This window comes from Aotus nancymaae, unplaced genomic scaffold, assembly GCF_030222135.1.
Source record: "Aotus nancymaae isolate 86718 unplaced genomic scaffold, 86718_ANA_hifiasm-v0.15.2.pri h1tg000040l, whole genome shotgun sequence".
Taxonomy (NCBI): Eukaryota; Metazoa; Chordata; class Mammalia; order Primates; family Aotidae; genus Aotus; species Aotus nancymaae.
The window spans coordinates 78,326,145-78,334,435 of NW_026988454.1; the positions used below are offsets into that span (position 1 = coordinate 78,326,145).

An 8,291-nucleotide genomic window follows, 5' to 3' on the forward strand; every position below is an offset into this window, starting at 1 on the left:
ATGAAATTGCCTAACAATGCATTTCTCAGAACATATCCCTGTCATTAAATGACACATGACTGTAATTGAAGGAAATAACTATAGAATTTCAATTGTATCTAATTTCATGTTTACAAGGAAAAAAACCAAACACTACTTCCCTAGAAATAAACTTATTTTATTACCAGTTTTTAATTACATAATTGATGCATCCAACTGCTTCCTCCTGGAATTCATTTTCTTCTTCCTGGCATAGATCCTCTAGCAGAAAGGATCTTTAGGTAATAAGCTTTCTGAGGACTTGTATCTCTGAAGATGTTTTACTCTGCCCTCACATATGAATGAGAATTTAGTTGTATATAAAATTACAGACTTAAAACTATTTCACCTCAACTCTTTGAAGGTGATGCGCCAATACCCCATTGTGTTCAATGACGTTGCTGTGAAGTATGGTGTCAATATGAGTCCAATTCCTTTGAAAGCAATCTGTTTTTTTCTCTCTTCTAGCTTTTAGAATTTTCCATTTAGGCTTGATATAGCTGTGAAATATCTGGAATAGTTTTTTGTTACTCCTGTTGCTATTTTTGTTATGTTTGTTCTTTGATGGATTCTTTAAATTTTAGGACATACGTCTTTCTTTAGGTCTAGAACTTTTCTGGCTTCCGTGTCATCAAGTATAATTCCCTCTGCTCTCTCCATAATCTCTCAGTTTGGAACCCCTAATGGATTGATGTTGACTCTCAAGTCTTGTTCTTCATGTTTCCTTTTAACTTTTCTTTCATGTTGTTCTTTTTATTTTTCCCTTTGTGTTACCTTCTGGGATAATTTCTTGCTACAGTCTTTTACATCACTAACTTGCTTTTCAATTATGTTTATTCTGCCATTCACCCATTTTTTAGCTGTATTCATTTTATTTTCATAATACACAACTGGTTATTTTTCATAATCACTCATCCTATTTTTTTAAATGTGATGTTCCCTTTGTTTCTCTGATGATATATAATTACCTATGAGACAGTCCTGTCCTACTTCCACAAGTGTAAGTGATTTCAGTTGTCCAATTCCTCACTTTTTGAGTAAAGTCATTTTTTAATTTTTCAATTTTTAACTTTGTGGGTACATGAGCTATTTTGATACAGTCATACAATGTGTAATAATCACATAAGGTAAATGGGGTATCTATCACCTCGAACATGTATTATTTCTTTGTGTTACAAACAACCAAATTATACTCTTTGAGTTATTTTTTCATGTACAATAAATTACTGTTGACTGTAGTCACCTTGTTGTGACTACAATCAAATGCTAAGTCTTTTTTTTTTTTTAGACAAGCTACTCAAGCATTCTTTGTTATAAAATGAGAATACTAATAATATCTTGCTAGATTGTTTAAGGATCAGAGAAAACATATTCACAAAGCACCTGGAACACAGGAGGCACTCTTTAAATGGTAATACTTCTTACTACAACTTAAAATGTTACACAGCAAATAGGGTACTTGTCACAGACAAACATTCAAATGTTAATGTTATGCAGTAATAGTAATATTGAATAAGTAATTTTATTTCCATGATCTATTTACACTGTACAAAGATTGTTGAAAAGCACCCAACAAGTCCACAGTACATTACAATATATTTAGTTTAAAAATATATTCCTTTATAAAAGGTTTATAGAACATTGGCATGTCAACATGTGACAAAACTCTTAAAGCATGTCATCAATTCTGTGAGAGTAAGAATGCATCCAAGTATCAATTTCACAATCACAAGTCACCAGTTGTGTTTTAAATGCATACATGTTTTAAATAAAAAATGAATTCTACAGTGGAACGTTCTTGCGGCAATACTTATTAGTTCATTAACGTATGTACTTTCATGGAAACATGTGATAATAACCCACAATACCAGCTTAATCTGCCCAAAGAAACATTTCAACAAGTTTAGTAGTCCAAAAATTCTGGTCGTTTGTTTTCTACTTTTTCTTCTTTGCTGGTTCTCCTGGCTCTACTTTGCGCTTTTTAGAAGTGTGCTCATCTTTTTCATCATCTACATTTTACAACCACTAAAACCAGAAGTGCTGATAAGCAGCAAGATCCGATGATGAGTTCTGAACCTCTCCCAGCTCTTTCTCTAAAGTAACTGGAAGTTAACTGGCAATAAAAGGCCAAAGGGCAGAATGGGAAAGCAAAAACAAAAGTAACTTGATAATCTAAAATTTGGATAATTTAAGAGTGCAGAGTTTCTGATACATATTTTATGAATTAAAAAAAAAACGGCTAAAAATTATGCCAGAGAAATTGATTTTACAGTGGGTTTATGATATAGGAATCTGAAATGGCAAAATTCACTTCTAAAAAGGTCTTTTTGTCATTTGATATTGCCTGTATTTGTTTTCTGATGAAGGGCCATCATGTGATCAAAATAACAGAAATTATCTATGTGAATAGCAGTGTTACTTGCCACATATTTGGAACTCCTTCTAACTTAACTCAAAAGCTAAGCTGGAAAAAGGATAATTCTTTCTTGCTTGCTTGCCCTGGTGTATAATCCTGGCTTTTTCCATATAGGGACAAAGATGTGAAAGCACCATCCTATGGAAATCTAGTTTGAATATCAACCCTGGTATCTTTAATGCCATTATCTCTACAGAAGAATAGCTATATCTCAAACATTGTTGAGAAACAGTTATTCATCAGGAGACAAAATCCCAGTTTAATAAGGCATAATTTCTATTTAAAGGTCTGGATTTGAATTCCTACTCTGCCTCTTCTTTAGCTGCATGAATTTGGGTAAGTCTCTAATTTCTGATTGTTTCATCCGTAAAACAATAATAATGAATCATGTAGCACTTCTGTATCAGGTTGCTAACAGTAATAAATTAGAAAACTGTGTGAAAGTGCCTATTTTAGAACTTGGCATTTTCTAATTTTGTGACCTTGGACAAGCTATATAAGCTATCATTTCCACATTGCTCTATCTCATTTCACAAGGTGTTGTAAGAATTAAAGATTATTTAAGCAAATATATTTTTACTAATTACGAAAAAGATTGTACAATATGAGGTATTATAAATGTTCACATCACTTAAGGTCTGCAAAAAGATGCCACTTATTGAAGATGCTCCTTCATTAAAGTGACTTCTAATACATATTGGCAGCCAGCAAAAGTAATGGAAAAGCTAGGTAGAATCAAAATAAGAACTCCTGCCAGTCGGTTCTCCTTTCTTTTAAAACAAAACATCACTCCCTGTATGACTGTAAAAAGGGGCTAAGTAGCCCTTGTATTGTGGGAAGATCAGAACTCTGTTTAACAAAAATGCTGTACTCTTTCTTAAAAATAATGGTCCAAAACATTAGTTCAATTCAACAACTATCCACTGAATACTTACAATGTACCTGCTACACACATAAACACTTCAAATCCTGCTTTTATGAGTTCCTTTTGAGGAACTCATCATAAAGTGGACAGACTTTAAAAAAAAATCACATACAAGTGATGAGAGCAATCAACAGCACTAGCATATACAAGGTACAGAGGAGCAATTATTAGAGGTGATAACCTGAGATTTCTTCTTTTGAGTTGGATTTTGAAGGATGAATGAGTTTACTAGCCAAAGAGGTAAGAAAGAACACTCCAGAATAAGGTGCAACGTATACTGAAAGGCAGGGAACCATAAAATTCAGTTCTGGATTTCAAGATCTTCAAGTGCTAGAAGGAGGGCCATTAAAAATGACTGTGGAGAGGGAGAAAGGGCCTATCAATAGAAGGCCTTGACGCTTATCTGTTGAAGGGTTTTAAGCAGGCAAGTTATATAATCAGATATGACTTTTAGAAACTCAACACTAGCTGCAGTGTAAAGAATGGAACAGATTGGGTAAGAGTGTGTAGGCAAAGATTATTGGGATAGTCCAAGTAAGAGATGAAATTATGATATTATGAACTATAAAGTAAAACAACTAAGTCATTATCTTCCTATTACTACGTAGTAATGCTCAGTTAAATTTATTTGGTCATACTAATTTTAGCTTGGAAGCACAACTGCCTTAATAGAAAATGAAGCCTTCAGCACAGCACGGTGGCTCACGCCTGTAATCCCAACACTTTGGGAGGCCGAGGCAGGTGGATCACGTGAGGTCAGGAGTTCAAGATCAGTCTGACTAACATGGTGAAACCGCGTCTCTACTAAAAAGAAACAAACAAAAATTAGCCAGGCGTGGTGGAGGGCACCTGTAATCCCAACTACTTGGAGGCTGAGGCAAGAGAATCGCTTGAACCCGGAAGGCGGAGGTTGCAGTGAGCTGAGATTGCACCATTGCACTCCAGCCTGGGCAACAAGAGCAAAACTGTCTCAAAAAAAAAAAAAAGAAAGAAAAGAAAAGAAAAGAAAAAAAGTGCTGGGCACAGTGGATCACTCCTGCAATCCCAGTACTTTGGGAGGTCGAGGTGGGCAGATCACCTGAGGTCAGGAGTTCAATAATCAAAATTAAAATAAGAACTGGCAGCCTGGCCAACATAGTGAAACCTGTCTCTACTAAAAATACAAGTTAGCTAGATGTGGTGGCTGACGCCTGTAATCCCAGCTACTCGGGAGGCTGAGGCAGTAGAATTGCTTGAACCTCGGAGGCGGAGGTTGCAGTGAGCCAAGATCGTGCCATTGCACTCCAGCCTGGGCAACAAGAGAAAAACTCTGATTCCACTGTCTCCTCTTCTTCTGGTAGAAGCCTAGCTTTCTTAGCATTCTGTGGGGCATCATCACCATTGTCCTCATATATGTTAGACCATTTTATTGCCATGTCAAGCTCTGGAGGCAGAGGCTTCTCAGTGGTGTAGGTCTCAGGAGGTGGTACATAATTTGACTTCCATATTTTGAATTCCTTTGGAGGCTCCTCAGGTGCCTTGACGACGTGCCTCTCCCAGTCTATCTGCTTGTTGAGCGGATTGTAGAGAAAGGCCGGGCGAGTCACGCTCCTAAACAGCTCGTCGGGTCCCGGGAGCCGCTTCTCCGCCTTGTTCCTACAGCCGCCTGCCGGCTTCGCCGGATCCGGGGTTCTGCAACTTGTCTCCTCCGGCTCGATGTTATCCTCCTCGTCCGAGGAGCCTGAGCTGCTGCTCCTGCGAAATAGCTCAGAGGGTCCTTCTCCTCGGCTGCCATGACGGCTGCAAGCTACAACCCAGCACTCGGCCAGAAGCCGGAAAATGCTAAGTCTTATTCATTCTCTTTGACTATATTTTTTTACTCATTAACCATCCTCACTCGCTGCACCTCACTGCCCTTCCCATTTCTGGTAACCATCCTCCTACTCTCTATCTCCATGAGTTCAACTGTCTTAATATTTATCTCCCACAGGTAAGTGATAAAATGTGAAATTTGTCTTTCTGTACCTGGTGTATTTCATCTCACATAATGTCCTCCAGTTCCATCCATATCGTTGCAAATGACAGAACCTCATTCTTTTTTATGGCTGAATAGTACTCCATTGTGTACATATATCACATTTCCTTTATCCATTTTTCTGTTGATGAACACTTAGGTTGCTGATAAATCTTGGCTATTGTCAATATTGCTGCAATAAATGTGGGAGTGCAAATATCTCTTCAATATGCTGATTCATTTTCTTCTGGGTATGTAACTAGTTGTGAGATTGCAAGATCATATGATACTTCTGTTTTTAGTTTTTTGAGGAACCTCCATACTGTTCTCCATAGTGGCTGCACAAATTTACATTCCACTAACAGTGTACAAGGGTTCCCTTCACATTCTCACAAGCATTAATTATTGCCTGTCTTTTGGATAAGTCATTTTAACTGGGGTGAGATGACATCTCATTAGAGTTTTACTTTGCATTTCTGTGATTATCGATGATGTTGAGGATGTGTTCCTATATCTGTTTGTTATTTGTATGTCTTTTGAGAAATGACTATTCAGATTTTTTTGCTCATTTTTAATTGGATTATTGGATTTTTATCCTATTCAGTTCTTTGAGTTCCTTATGTATTCTGGTTATTAATCCCTTGTAAGATGAATAACTTGCAAATATTTTCTTCCATTCTGTGGGTTGTCTCTTCACTTTGTTGATTGTTTCCTTTGCTGTGCAGAAGCTTTTTAACTTGATGTTATCCCATTTGGCCATGTTTGCTTTGGTTGCCTATGCTTGCAGGGTATCACTCAAAAAACCTTTGCCCAGACAAACGTCCTGGAAAGTTTACCCAATGTTTCCTTTTAGTAGTTTTATAGTTTGAGGTCTTAGATTTAAGTCTTTTAACACATTTTGATTTGATTTTTGTATATGGTAAGAGATAGGGGTCTAGTTTCATTCTTCTACATATGGATACCCAGTTTTCTCAGCACTGTTTATTAAGAGACTGTCCTTTCCCCATTGTGTGTTCTCAGGATCTTTGTTGAAAATAAGTTCACTGCAGATGTATGAATTTATATCTGGATACTTTATTCTGCTCCAGTGGTTTATGTGTCTGTTTTTATGCCAGTACCATACTGTTTTGGTTACTATAGCTTTGTATTATAATTTGAAGTCAGGTAATGTGATTCCCCCAGTTTTGTTCTTTTTGCTCAGGATACCTTTGGCTATGTGGAGTCTTTTGTGGTTCCATATAAATTTTAAGATTATTTTTTCCATTTCTGCAAAGAATGCCTTGGTATTTTAATAGGGATTGCATTGAATCTGTAGATTGCTTTGCACAGTATGAACATTTTAACAATATTGATTCTTCCAATTAATATCTTTTCATTTTTTTGTTTTCTCTTCAATTTCTTTCACCAATGTTTTATAGTTTTCATTGTAGAGATCTTTCACTTCTTTGGTTAAGTTTATTCCTCTGTATTTTATTTTATTTGTAGCTATTGTAAATGAGATTACCTTCTTGATTTTTTTTTTTCAGATTGTTTGCTGTTGGTATATAGAAATGCTGGTAATTTTTGTATGTTGATTTTGTATCCTGCAACTTCATGGAATTTGTTTATCAGTTCCAATAGTCTTTTGGTGAAGTCTTTAGGTTTTTCCAAATATAGGATTATATCATCTGCAAACAAGGATAATTTGACTTCTTTCGAATTTGGATGATTTCTCTAGCTATGACTTTCAGTACTATGTTGAATAACAGTGGTGAAAGTGGGCATCCTTGTCATGTTTCAGATCTTGGAGGAAAGGCTTTCAGTTTTTCCCCACTCGGTATGATACCAGCTGTGGCTTTTATTGTGTTGAGGTGTGTTCTTTCTATATGGTTTTCTGAGGGTTTTTATCATGAAGGGATGCTGAATTTTATTAAATGCTTTTTCAGCATCAACTGAAATTATTATATGGTTTTTGCCCTTCATTCTGTTTATCTGATGTATGAATTGATTGATTTGTGTATGTTGAACCACACTTGCATTCCTGGGATAAATTCCACTTGGTCATTAAGAATGACATTTTTGATATGTTGTTGAATTCCATTTGCTAATGTTTTGTTGAGAGTTTTTGAATAATTTTCATCAGGGATATTGGCCTGTAGTTGGTTTTGTTTGTTTGCTTTTTTTTTGTTTTTGTTTTTGGAGATGGAGTTTCACTGCAACCTCTGCCTCTTGAGTTCAAGCAGTTCTCCTTCCTCAGCCTCCCGAGTAGCTGGGATTATAGGAGCCTGCCACCATGCCTGGCTAATTTTTGTGTTTCTAGTAGAGATGGGATTTCACATGTTGGCAAGGCTGGTCTCGAACTCCTGACCTCAGGTAATCTGCCTGCCTCAGCCTCCCAAAGTGCTGGGATTACAGGCATGAGCCACCACTCCCGGCCCCTGTTTTCTTTCTTAATGTGTCTTTGTCTGGTTTTCGTATCAGGGTAATACTGGCCTCACAGAATGAATTTGGAAGTATTCTGTACTCTTCTATTTTTCAGGATAGTTTAAGTGCATATTTAAGTGCACAATATTAGTTCTTTAAATGTTCGGTAAAATTCAGCAGTGAAGCCATCAGGTTTTGTACTTTTCTGGGATACTTGTTATTACAACTTCAATTTTGTTACTTGTTATTCTTCTGTTCAGGTTTTAGAATTTTTCCTAATTCAATCTTTGTAAGTTGTATGTAAGGAATTTATTCATTTCTTTTAGGTTTTTCAGTTTATTGGTTTATGGTTGCTCATAGTAGTCTCTAGTAATCATTTGAATTTCTGTAGTATGGATGGTAAAGTCTCCTTTTTCACCTCTGATTTTATTTATTTGGGTCTTCTCTCTTCTTTTCTTAGTCTGGCTAAAGGTTTGTTAATTTTGTTTATCTTTTCAGAAAACCAATGCTTCATTCACTGCTCTTTTGCATTATTT

The 8,291-nt window shown here is 36.3% G+C and overlaps 1 pseudogene; it reads right to left on the minus strand.

The window, feature by feature from the left end:
- Positions 1-1,811: 1,811 nt before the first annotated feature.
- Positions 1,812-5,133, minus strand: LOC105711432 (UPF0690 protein C1orf52-like; annotated as a pseudogene).
- Between the last annotated feature and the right edge of the window lie 3,158 nt (positions 5,134-8,291).